Source organism: Papio anubis, chromosome 9 (genome assembly GCF_008728515.1).
Source record: "Papio anubis isolate 15944 chromosome 9, Panubis1.0, whole genome shotgun sequence".
NCBI classification, from domain to species: Eukaryota; Metazoa; Chordata; class Mammalia; order Primates; family Cercopithecidae; genus Papio; species Papio anubis.
This window is the reverse complement of record NC_044984.1, coordinates 22764325-22776341: the sequence shown is the minus strand read 5'-3', so window position 1 is coordinate 22776341 and position 12017 is coordinate 22764325. Positions and strand designations below refer to the sequence as shown.

At 33.9% G+C, this 12017-nt stretch overlaps 1 protein-coding gene across 22 annotated transcripts in view; it reads left to right on the top strand.

Moving 5' to 3' along the window:
• SOX5 (SRY-box transcription factor 5) overlaps nt 1-12017 on the top strand; it is a 1038891-nt gene that overhangs the window by 650517 nt on the left and 376357 nt on the right. The gene's annotated exons all lie outside the window — the stretch shown is intronic.

Sequence of the window (12017 nt, the reverse complement as noted above, 5' to 3'; positions counted from 1 at the left end):
AACCATATTCATTACCTGAGATGAGTTATTGGGCAAAATTTTCAATCTCATTTTTAGTTAATCCTAAAATATTGATTATTGCTAGCTTCAGGTATTTTAACCAGTAATTTAAGACTTAGTCCCTTCTTGGTAATACAAGGATATATGACATTTGGAGAAAAGAGAAGATGATAAAATTGCATGCCCCTGTTACCCTGAATTAGAACTCTCTAGGAACCATGTCCTTTAAAATACTTTGACTAAATAAAAAAATGCCAGATGAAACACTGTAAAAATTATTTATGAAATGGAAAAACAGAGTTAAGGAAAATATTACAGTTGTATTGTTAGTAGGCATAAAACATGCATATAATATTCTCATGTATCTGTCTATATATATAATATATAAATACATGCCATCTTAGAGAAAGAATGAGGAAAGAGTAAACATTTCAAATCTCCCACCAGTCTTAGAATATAACTTATATAACCTACTACCAGTTTTTGTAGTCTTTATTTTATGAAATGAAGGAAACTATACTGTGTAATTTATAGCATACTCACATTCGTTACCATATCATGAAAAATTATTCATAATTAGTAGATAACCAATTGATTGAATCTCTTGAAACTTCTTATTCATACCATTATAATTTCCATTTCCCAACTTTTAACTGAGACCTGTTACAGTTTCTTGCTAATCATAATATATAATAAAAATATTAGCCAATCCTACCCACTATTTTAAAAAGAAGAGTAAAATATCAGCAGTAAGAGGAACCAGAAAGGTCAACTAGTCCAGCGTTTTGGAGGTACGCATGAATCCTCTGTCTAGCATTTCTGATAAATGATCTGTTTTCTATTTGGATACTTATAGAGTTGTGGAGCACACTACCTGTTGAAGCAAGCAAAATGCTATCATTTTTGGTTGGCTTTGACTGTTTAAAGGTTCTTTTTATTTTTTATTTTTATTTATTTTATTTTATTTTTTGAGGCAGCATCTCGTTCTTTCACCCAGGCTGGAGTGCAGTGGTGCAATCTTAGCTCACTGCAACCTCTGCCTCCCAGGCTCAAGTGATTCTGTTGCTTTAGCCATCAGAGTAGCTAGGATTAAAGGCATGAGCCACCATGCCTGTCAATTTCTTGTTTTTGTTTTTGTATTTTTAGTAGAGACAGGGTTTCACCATATTGGTCAGGCTGGTTTCAAACTCCTGGCATCATGTGATCTGCCCACCTCGGCCTCCCAAAGTGCTGGGATTACAGACATGAGTCACCGCGCCCGGCCAGGCCAGAAGGTTCTTTTTAATACTGAGCCTAAATGTACCTTCTCTCAATAATGCTTTTAATTCTTTTTAAAAATCTTGTATCTCTGTTTGTAAATCTATTGTATATTATATAACATTATAATTATCTGTTTATATGCTAGCCTTTACAAGATAGGGCACCTGGTACATAGCAGACCTTCAATAAATATTAAATGAATTAATGAATAGTTCAGATTCTGTCCTCTAAAACCACACAATATAAATACAAAAATTCCTATGCCATGTCATGGTTACCTTTCAACAATTTTCTTAGATGTGTGTAGTGAGCCGTGTCTTCTGTATATAGCACAAAATATCCATGTATAAAATTTTAACAGTTAATTTTTTTTAGAGATTAAAAAGCCCTGATAGAAATTCCATAGGCAGTAATCAGATGAGTTGGTACAAATATTTAAAACTTAGACTTTATTGGTAGCTTCTGGATTGATGCCCATGTTGATACTGAATTGGGAATTCTAATATTACATTCCTTGATAATTCCCTGTGGGTTTCTAAGAACCAGAAAGGCTACATTGAGTACTTATTATAAAATACATTTTACCCAGTGTTTGCAATTAAAACAACATTGGTAACATTGAAGTACAAATTTCCCGTAGATTATAGTTCTTTATTGTTTCTTATATTTATCCACATTATCTCCAAAATATGAATGAGGGTTTTACATTTCTTGACAGTACACCGACAGCAGTGCTTATTAATTCTGAATAGTTTCTAAATACTCCATGAGCTGAGGATATAGTCCATATGGCAAGTAATTGGTGGTGTTTAAACTATCTCGACATCTCTCCATTTTGAAGTAGCTATTATTTCATCCTGCTTTTTGGTGATAGCCTGCAGAAATCTACCTGGAACTGCACATTTCCTATTGATTTTCTTTTGCCAAATGATTGATGGAGCATTCTAGTTCAATTGTTTTCTCTTGGAGTGTGTGCGGTTACACTCCTTTGTTTTCAAACATTTTATTAGAAGTATAAAATATTTTTAGATGAACAACATAGTCATTTTGGGAATGCTGATGGCCAAAATTATTGATGATAGTGTATAAGAAAAAGGGTGAATCAACTATTTCAGTAGCTAAATAACTACATAGATTGAAAAGGACATTCTTACTAGTTTTTCTTTTTTCATTCTTATTTCTTGTGTTAGCTTGATTTTTCTGGTCAAAAATCATCTTTTTGAGTTTAACCTCATGGTCCTCAGATGGCCCTTCAAAATGCAGGGTATCCATCTAAGCCAAACTTAAGAGTTTGTGATTTTTCTTGCAATACTAGTGCAGCAAGTTCAGTGATACAATGCACTTATGTCCCACATTTATTCTTTACAATAGAAACCCATTTCTTTGTCTGGAAGTCTTAAGTCTTGCACATAGAATGAGGGAACCACTGTTTATGTGAATAGCAGTTTCTAATGAAACTTTCACAATGACTGAATCTTACAATAACATGTCCTTCTGTCCTTGATTTTAAGGGGATTCAGCGTCTCCTAAAGAAGCACATGGTGGGAATTTCTTTTATCTATGTTATTTGGAAATAAACGTCATGTAGCAAAAAAACCATATTCTGAATTCCTAGCGATGGGATGAGGTTTTGGTATGTTGGTCGTAGGAAGACTGTTAGTATAGCTCTCGGTGTCATTCAAGTGATTTCTTTTAACTTAGTTAGAAACTAACGTTATTTGAAGGCCCAGGATGCTTCAGAGCCAGTGGTAAGAACCTGATTACTCACTTTTCTGCAAGATTCAGAAATCTTAGCTTCGCACCATGAATTCTAAGTCTTATTTTTTAAATTCAGAAATAAAATTTTTGGCTGTATAAAAATATTAAAATAACTCTTGACTCCTTTTCAAAGGTCCAAGTATATTAAACACAGATGGCTTCTCATAGCTAATTAGATTGTGTCGTATCCTAACCTTAACTATGGTTTATAGCTAAGTGGTTTAAATGATACTCAATTCCATTTCAAAAAAAAAAAACCAGCAATAATAATAGATAGCATTTATTAAGTATATATAGTGTTAGATTTGGTGCTACATGTTTCTATATGTACTCATTTACTTCCCTAAAAATCCATAAATAATGTACTATTTATGTTTCCTATAATGGGAAAACGGACTCAGAGAGGTTAAGTAACATGATCGAGGTCACAGAGGTAGGAAAGAACACAGCTAAGACTCAGGCTAGGTCTGTCTAATCAAAGCTCATGCTCTTAGACATTGCCCTCATGCCTGTACCTTGATTTATTGTGCTTTATGTTAGGTCCTTCATTAAATTGAAAAATGAGTAGTATCGGTTTTGGCTCAGAGTTTACAACAGTGGTAAACTCGCTTTTATTTTGGTTAAAAAGTTTCTTCCGGATTAAACGTCTATTAGATGGGTTTCTGTAATGGAAAGAAAGACCAGAAATGTGAGATTTTGTATTTTCGTCTAGAATTTTCAAGTACATTACTTACTATAGTGAAAAAAAAAAAAAAAGTTGAGTTAAATTTGGAAGAAGATAAAAATGAATAAATATAAACTACTAGTACAGAATTTAAAAACAATTACTTTAATAATGAGACTAGTAATTGATTTTTTAAATATCCAGGTCCTTGGGAATCAGTAAGCTCTTTTGCTTTACTGCTTACATTTACAGATTTTGTTATTATTGCTATTACTCAAATGTCTGTGCCTCTTCCCTCTAATTCACTTCTTTCCCCTCTGCTGTGATAGAGATCAAATTATTTTGAAGGAAATAAAAATTGAAACACTTGCTTCTAGATATACCTTAAGGAAATCCTGATTTCTAAATTGGTTTGAAGTTACTTGTCCTGGTAAATCAATGTCTATTTAATTAAGCCTATGTTGCATGGCTCTAAATTAATTCCAACTACTATCATAAGTGGAAAGCATCATGGAATATATCATGCTATATTAATTGAGTATAATGTTCTACTTCTATAACAGTGGAAATGTATTTGTAAAACAACTACTATGAAAAATATTTAGAAAATCATCGGCTTATCCATTTTACTTACCCTCTGTAATGTTTTTTAAAAAAATGTAAGACTTCATTATACAGTGAGCACCAACAATAGTTGATTTTGTAGGAAATGAATTAATTTAAGGCCCTGGAGATGGAGGAAACAGATATTAACAGCTAATAATTATTATTTTGGAGATTATTCAAGAAGTTATTTGCAAAGGTTTTAATTCCTTCAGAAGTTTCCTGTGACAAACTGAAGATTGAGCTACCTTTCCAAAGCTTTACCTGTGTTAACAAGGATGAAATGCTGGATCAGACCACTATAGACTAAGCTATGGGGTAATAAGATAACCCATATTATCTTTTCTAAGCATATAAATGAAGAAATTAGTAAAAATTATATAAAAATTTTATAATCTTTCATTGGAGTTCTGTGGGGGAACAAGATATTGTCTGTTCTATGTAAATGTTAGTAATGAGTGGTCAGTCTATTCAGTTCTTTCTTTTTCTTTCTTTTTTTTTTTTCTTCTGAGACAGAGTTTTGTTCTTGTTGCCCAGGCTGGGGTACAGTGATACAATCTCACCTCCACCTTCTAGTTTCAAGAGATTCTCCTGCCTTAGACTCTCGAGTAGCTGGAATTATGGACAGATGCCACCACACCTGGCTAATTTTTGTATTTTTAGTAGAGACGGGGTTTCACCATGTTGGCCAGGCCGGTCTCGAACTCCTGACCTCGTGATCCTCCTGCCTCGGCCTCCCAAAGGGCTGGGATTACAGGTGTGAGCCACTGCGCCCGGCCTATTGAGTGCTTTCTTTTAGAACAGTCATCAAATGTTTGCCTTTCAGGGGTGTAAAAAGTTAATGTGGCAAAGAGAGAAGGAGCTAAAAAAAAGAACTTAAGAAAAAACATGTGTCTAACGTAGATGCAATAACAATGTTCAATAAAAGCTTGTATTCAAATAAAAGCAATAGAAATGAGAAATCTATTTTTGATTCTTTGGGGAAAAATCCAATTTAAAGCATTTATTTAAGTTCTTTCATAAAAATATTTTATATTTGGCTTTTAATTAATGGAAAATGTGATAATATTTGGAGCAGGTCTAGCTCCAAATTCTAGTTCAGCCACTTTCTAACTGTGAGGCCTTGTCATCTTAGGTAACATCTCTGAGCTAGTTTCTATCAGTAGAATGGAGGCGATAATGTGTGTTTTATAGTTTTAAAGCATACTGCTTTATTGAAATATAATTCAGTACTATAAAATTTACCCACTTAATGTATAATTCGGTGGATTTTAGAATTTTCAGAATTGTGCAATCATCACCACAATCTATTTAGAATATTTTCGTTACTTTAAAAGACATCTTGTGACTATTAGCAGTCGTTCCCCATTTCCCCTCCCCACCCCCATACCCTGCCCTAGACAACCACCAATCTACTTTCTATACAAATGTTTCTATTCTGGACGTTGCATATAAATGGAATCTTAGAATACGTAGTCCTTTGTGAGTGGCTTCTTTGACTTGGCATGTTTTCAAGGTTCATCAGTTTTGTAGCATGTATCAGTACTTCATTCCTTTTTATTATTGAATCATGTTCCATTGTATGGATATGGCATGTATTGTTTTTTCGTTCATCATGTAACAGATCCTTGGTCTGTTTCCACTTTTTGGCTATTATGAATAATGTTGTTATGTACCTTTGTGTACAAGTTTTCGCATGGACATATGTTTTCAATTGTCTTGGGTATTTACCAAGGAGGGGAATTGCTAGGTCATATGGTAACTCTTTAGAAACTGCAAACTGTTTTTGAAAGTGACTGCGCTGTTTTACATTCCTAACAGCAATCTTTGATGGTTCCAATTTCTCCACATCTTCTCCAACATTTGTTATTGTCTGTCCTTTTTATTTTAGCCATTCTAGCAGATGTGCAGTGACATCTTATTGTGGTTTTGGTTTGCATTTCCTTGATGACTGATGCTGTTGAGCATCTTCTTATGTGCTTATTGACCATTTGTATATCTTCTTGGGAGAAGTGTGTATTCAGATCTTTTTCTCATTTTAAAAATGGATTATCTTTTTATTATAAGTGTTGTACAATAATTCCATGTATATAAATATGTACATATATATTTATATTTAAATTATCAAGATTCTTTATAAATTCTGGATGCAGTTCTCTTACCAGATACATATTTTCAAGTATTTTCCCCCATTCTTTGGACTGTCTTTTCACCTTATTGTTAGCATCATATTCAGTGCAAAAGTTTTTAATTTTAATGAAGTCCAATTTATCTGTTTTTTTCTTTTGTCACTTGTGTGTTTGGTGTCGAATCTAGCAAACCATTGCCTAACCCAAGGCCACGAAGATGTTCTTCTGTATTTCCTTCTAAGTGGTTTATGGTTTTAGCTCTTACATTTATGTCTATGGTCCAATAATGTGTTGTTTTGGTGACCAGAAATAATACATGGAAAGCACCTAGCACAGTCACTGGCACTCATCAATGCATAATTAGTGGGAGTCATTCAAACTACTTTGAACCCAAAGTTCATGAATATGTACTAGAACCTATCTTTAGGTCTCTCTCACATTATTGTTCTTACTACTTTACAAGGAACTATAAGGAATAAAAGGTATACGTCATTAAAAAAAACATTTCCAGAGAGATTTTAATAATTGCATGTTATTAAGTCATTTACAGTAACAAAAATGCAAAGACATGGAAGAAAAACAGAATAACAAGTTTGAGCAGATTTAAGGTTCCGCTGTTCATTTCTGTAAGTTTGTTAACATGAAGACATGCTGTAGTATAAACAAAATTGACTCTCTGGGAAATATATTGAAATTGAAAAAATTTGGCTTATATTTTGTGATCATTTTAATTAATATCTAACATCTCTTGAGATGTCACAGAATGTTGTCTTTTTTAGTGGTTTAGTTTTATTTTTCAAAATAACATTTTGCTGTGTTTTGTAAGTATTGGATAGATTATCCACATGTATTTCTGGAAAGTTAAGTAATATTGTAAGGAAAGGCAAGGTGAGAAGTTTATGTTGGTAAGGAGGTGAGCTTAAACATTGTTCCCTTTTGCAATGGAATTTTCTTGTTTTTCTTCTGTATTTCACTTCTGTACTATGATTTGAATATGACATTGGAGAGTATTATTTTTTATATACTTTGAAATAAAATATCTATTTCATAAGAAAAAATACTAGGAGGTAAACTACTCAATTACTTCTGAAAATGGGCTACTGCATGAAGCAAGTTAGAATAAGAGTAGCTGTTGCTATTGTCGCTAAACCAGCCATGAATGTTGTGAAGAGGTGGATCTGAAAGCAACTATAGATAATAGTTTACTCTGTGGAGACTCTGTTTTGTGTTACAAATACACATTTTATGTTGAATAGAAAAATATACAGATTGGGGAAGAAATCACATTTTACCCCATTTAAAAAAGGACAATCCCTTTAGATCACTGAGAGGACAGTATGAAGAAGACTTACACTGCAGCTGCAGCAGTCTTTGGATAAATAGAGGATTTAATAATGTTCAAATATTTGTCCCAACCTCAAAAGAAACCCTGAAATAGAACTAACTTAACAGATGATACAGTTCTCTCCATATAGGTCTGGTGGCTCTTGCCCAGGGATTTCCTTGGACATTTATTGTGTTTTGCTTACTAACGAATACAGTTATGGTAGCTATCTTTGTGGGGATTAGGCTTTAGTCCTTTATAAATAATGTCAGCATAGAATGTAAGAATGACAAACTTGAAAATAGGAAATGCGTATTTAAATCTGCGGGAAATCTTCCACATGGTTTGATGTTCTTGGACACATGAGAGCTAGGATTTTGAAAGGATTAATTAGATTAGCCTAACTTTCCTTCAAATTTCAGAATCATATCTCACAGTTGCTACACACTTTGAGTAAGCACTTAGCCAACTCCCTTTGAAATACATATTCTGTAAGAAACACATTCTTTAAAATATAATTTATATATCCTATATTTCAGCACTCATTCTACCTCTATTATATATGCTTTAATATCTTTTAAAGGCATGTTTCATTTTCTAGAGTCCTTAGCATAAATAACTATCTTGAAATCAAAAGTTGTTGATAATATTTTAGTAAAAAAGGAATCCAAAGCAAGTAAGTTTATATAGGCTTTAAACATGTTTTCAGGGAACCGTGCATGGATGGTGTGATGGAGAGGAAACCAGTATTTTGAGAGGTCTTTAAATTATCATGCCTCCATAAACTTGCCAGCAGCAAAAAACAAAAAACAAACAAAAAAAAAGAGGATGGAAGTAGAGGTTGGGGTGGATTCGGTCCCCTTTGGAACACAAAGGTCTTTCAGTTGTCGGGGATTGGAATGGGGGTGTTTGGGTAGTGGAAAAAAAAATGTTCTAGCATGTGGTAATGAGGTTAAAAAAAAAGAAAACAGCAATGGATGATTACTTTTCTCCATCAAGGCTCCTTTATCCTCATAAGCTCAGACAGTGGTCAGCATGTTAGACACCCCTCCCTGTTTTATCCATCCCTTAACTATGTTCTTTGACAGGACTGGTTTATACAGCTGGGCCTTTGTTAAGCTTTGGGGGAAACAGTAGAGAACAGCAGAAAAGATGGCAGACTGAGTACCTATAAATGGTAAATGGTAAATACTGTACTGAAATGCAAGATTCCAGCTTGAAGGTTTTGCTTTTATTAAGTTTTTGTTTTACAGATTTGTAAGGTGAACACTTTTAAAATTTTTGTTTTAACTTTTGTACTGACAGATTTTGTGGTGATATGGGTAAATTGATTGTGTTAATCAGTAAAATTTCTTATCGGCTATACTCTAACAAATGATGAGAATGAACTCACTTATATTACCATCTAAAACTAGATATTCATGTTATAGTTACAGTGTTTCAGAAAACACCTCCATTGTATGTGCCAAGGCATAGAACTGATTGAAAAGAGAAAGCATATAGGAAAAGCTCTTTATTTCAAAAGGCTTATCTCTATGACATACTTTTAAAGTATGAACAAATGGGAACTTAATAGTAATATTACTGTTAGCCCTGTTTGAAATATAATGCAAATCTTGTACTGGGATCTTATTGTGTGTTTATACTTGTCATACCATTGCTGGAGTTTGATGATTTTCTTCTCTGCAGTGTATACCATAACCTTTGAATTTTTATTTTGGGGGTTAGCATTCCTGACTTGCCCACAGTAGCAGTATGAACCGTGCTTTTAAGCTTTTTTTTTTTTTTTCTTTTTTTTTTCCTAAAAACAACAGGGCATGTGCTAAAACTAGAAAGATTAATGGGGAAAGAAGATAAACAGTAAAGACATAAAATGAGTTTAGAGGTCAAGCTAGAAAAATAGGAAAGCTTATGGATTTAATTCATATTCATCCAAGCAAAGGAGCTTTGGCATGAAAGGAGCCAATGAAGAGGCTCAGCATTCTTATAACATCAACCATAGCTGCATCCCGCTGTTTTGGAGTTTGGGTTGATAGATGCTCATCGTCTTTGGCACTGCACCCTTACTTTTGGACTTTTCCTAATTAGGATGGCATATTCTTTATTTTTGCTGAGAAGTTCAGAAAATTTGTCTTTGTCTAGCATGCCTGTCTCTCACATCAGAAGCTGTTGTTTGAGAAAAGATTTGTGCACTGTATATACGTTCCTTGCTGTCTATTTTGAATATAACATAAATATTTTCTACTTTGTACATTTTCAACAGCTGTTGTAGAAACAGGCTGTAACCAAGTCTGTATGGGGCATGGAAAGGAAGAGTGAGCCCCCTAAATTGGCCAGAATGTAGCAATATATAAACTATTCCTTGTCAGGGTTATTTGGATTCCAAAGAGGGTAGGGGGTCATAATATTTCTCTTCATTGGACTACTTAGACAGTCAGTTTTCAACAAATCTGATGCTGATGTTCAGTCCTCATTTTAGCTGTGGGCCTCTCTCATTTCTGCTGGGGGGAAGCATTCTCTAGAGGTTTTCTTTAGACGGCTTAACTTGCTTGATTTCACAATGACCTTTGAAAACAAAAGAAATTAAAACTAGACTGGTTACTTAATTATTTTTGTCATCATTATTAGATCCTAAATAAATTAAACATGCCACAGATTTTATTTCAAGACATAGGCCATGCTAAGAATAAGTCACTTTTGATTATGGAACAATTTGCTATTTATTTAGACTTAGCCAGTAATGTGAGATGGGAGGGAGAGAGCAAGAGTGGGGATGGGCACTTTAACAGGAAGAATCCCAGATTAAGAAGTCAGGGAAGATGCTCAAAATACGTACCTAAGGATATTACTTTGGAAAATAAAATTGTATATCCTACTTGCAGTTCTGCCATTGCAATACTGTAAAGTCCTAAAGGGGTCAAAATGACCAAGTCGTTAAAACAAGTGAAATGATTTTTTATAGAGGACTCAGTATTATAAAGCCTGAATAGATATTCTTTCCTACTTGAAAAGTTTTTTTTTTGCTTGTGTACCTCACCTGAGCAGTGTTATCCATAAATGAACATCCATCTTCTTGCATGATGAATATGGTGAATATGGTGAACTGTTTTCACACATTATTACAAACATTCTCACATATACACATTTGTGATCTATGTAGACATTAATACATCCTCATAAGGATAATATGAAAAAATTGACTGGTATTACTAACAAATTAGTAATACTGAATGTAGTAGTAATATTCAGGAATTACATATCATTTGGGTTTCCTTTTCATGGGTTAACAAATTGGAAGGAGTTTTTTTCTACTTCTATTTTCCTTTAAAATATACAAAACTTTCAAATAGTTTTGAATTATATATTATTGAAAGTTGTTAGCATCAGATCGTGATTAAAGTAGTGTGGTCCAATCCTTACTAGAGGGGCTCCATGAGAAAAAAAAAAAGAATATTAATGTTCATTAACATATCATTAGATAGTAAAGTTTCTCTTCCTTCTGCTTCTCCTCCTCCTTGTCTTCTTCCTCCTCTTCCTCTAATTCCTCTTTTTGTCTCTCTCTTTCTGCACGCACGTGTGCACACATACACACATGCACACACGGTTGCATATATAAACAAGACACAGACACCTCCCAAACTTAGGCCTGACAGGTTTATTCAAGGATAGAACAATAGAAATGGAATTAATTCCTTTTTCACTCGCAGTTGTTCTGACAGAAAGCAGAAAATATTGTCCCTGTAGCAAGGATTCTGCAGATAATTTTTAAAGATACCTTATTAGAGATACTGAGAATGGATAAGCATTTCACATAGTACTTTTTGCTGTCTATTCGGCTGTCTATAACCTAAAATTTATACATATGGCAACCATATGTCTCAGAAAAATCCAAAAAGCTTCTGATTTTTAATACTGTCTTTATTTCCTTAACCCGGAAGCACAGTATTCCTCATTAATCAATTTGTTAATCAATTCTCTGAACTTTTGGGTCGGAAACAATTGTACTTACATTAAATATGGGGCTTTGTTTTGTAGTACTTCATAGTATTAATAAAAGATTTTTACAGCCTCTATCGGAAGAGATAGTTTTTACTAATCTCTAGATTCTTCCCCACAATCCTGTGTCTGTCCCAGGAATGGGGTATGTGGCTACTCTGCTTAGCGTTCAGACACACAAGGAGCCGAGCATCTGGGGAAACTCAGGAGGTGAGCACTTTCACGCTGACTCAGAGACCAGCCGTATGACTCCAGTCTGGCGCTGTCACGCCTGGTTATGGAA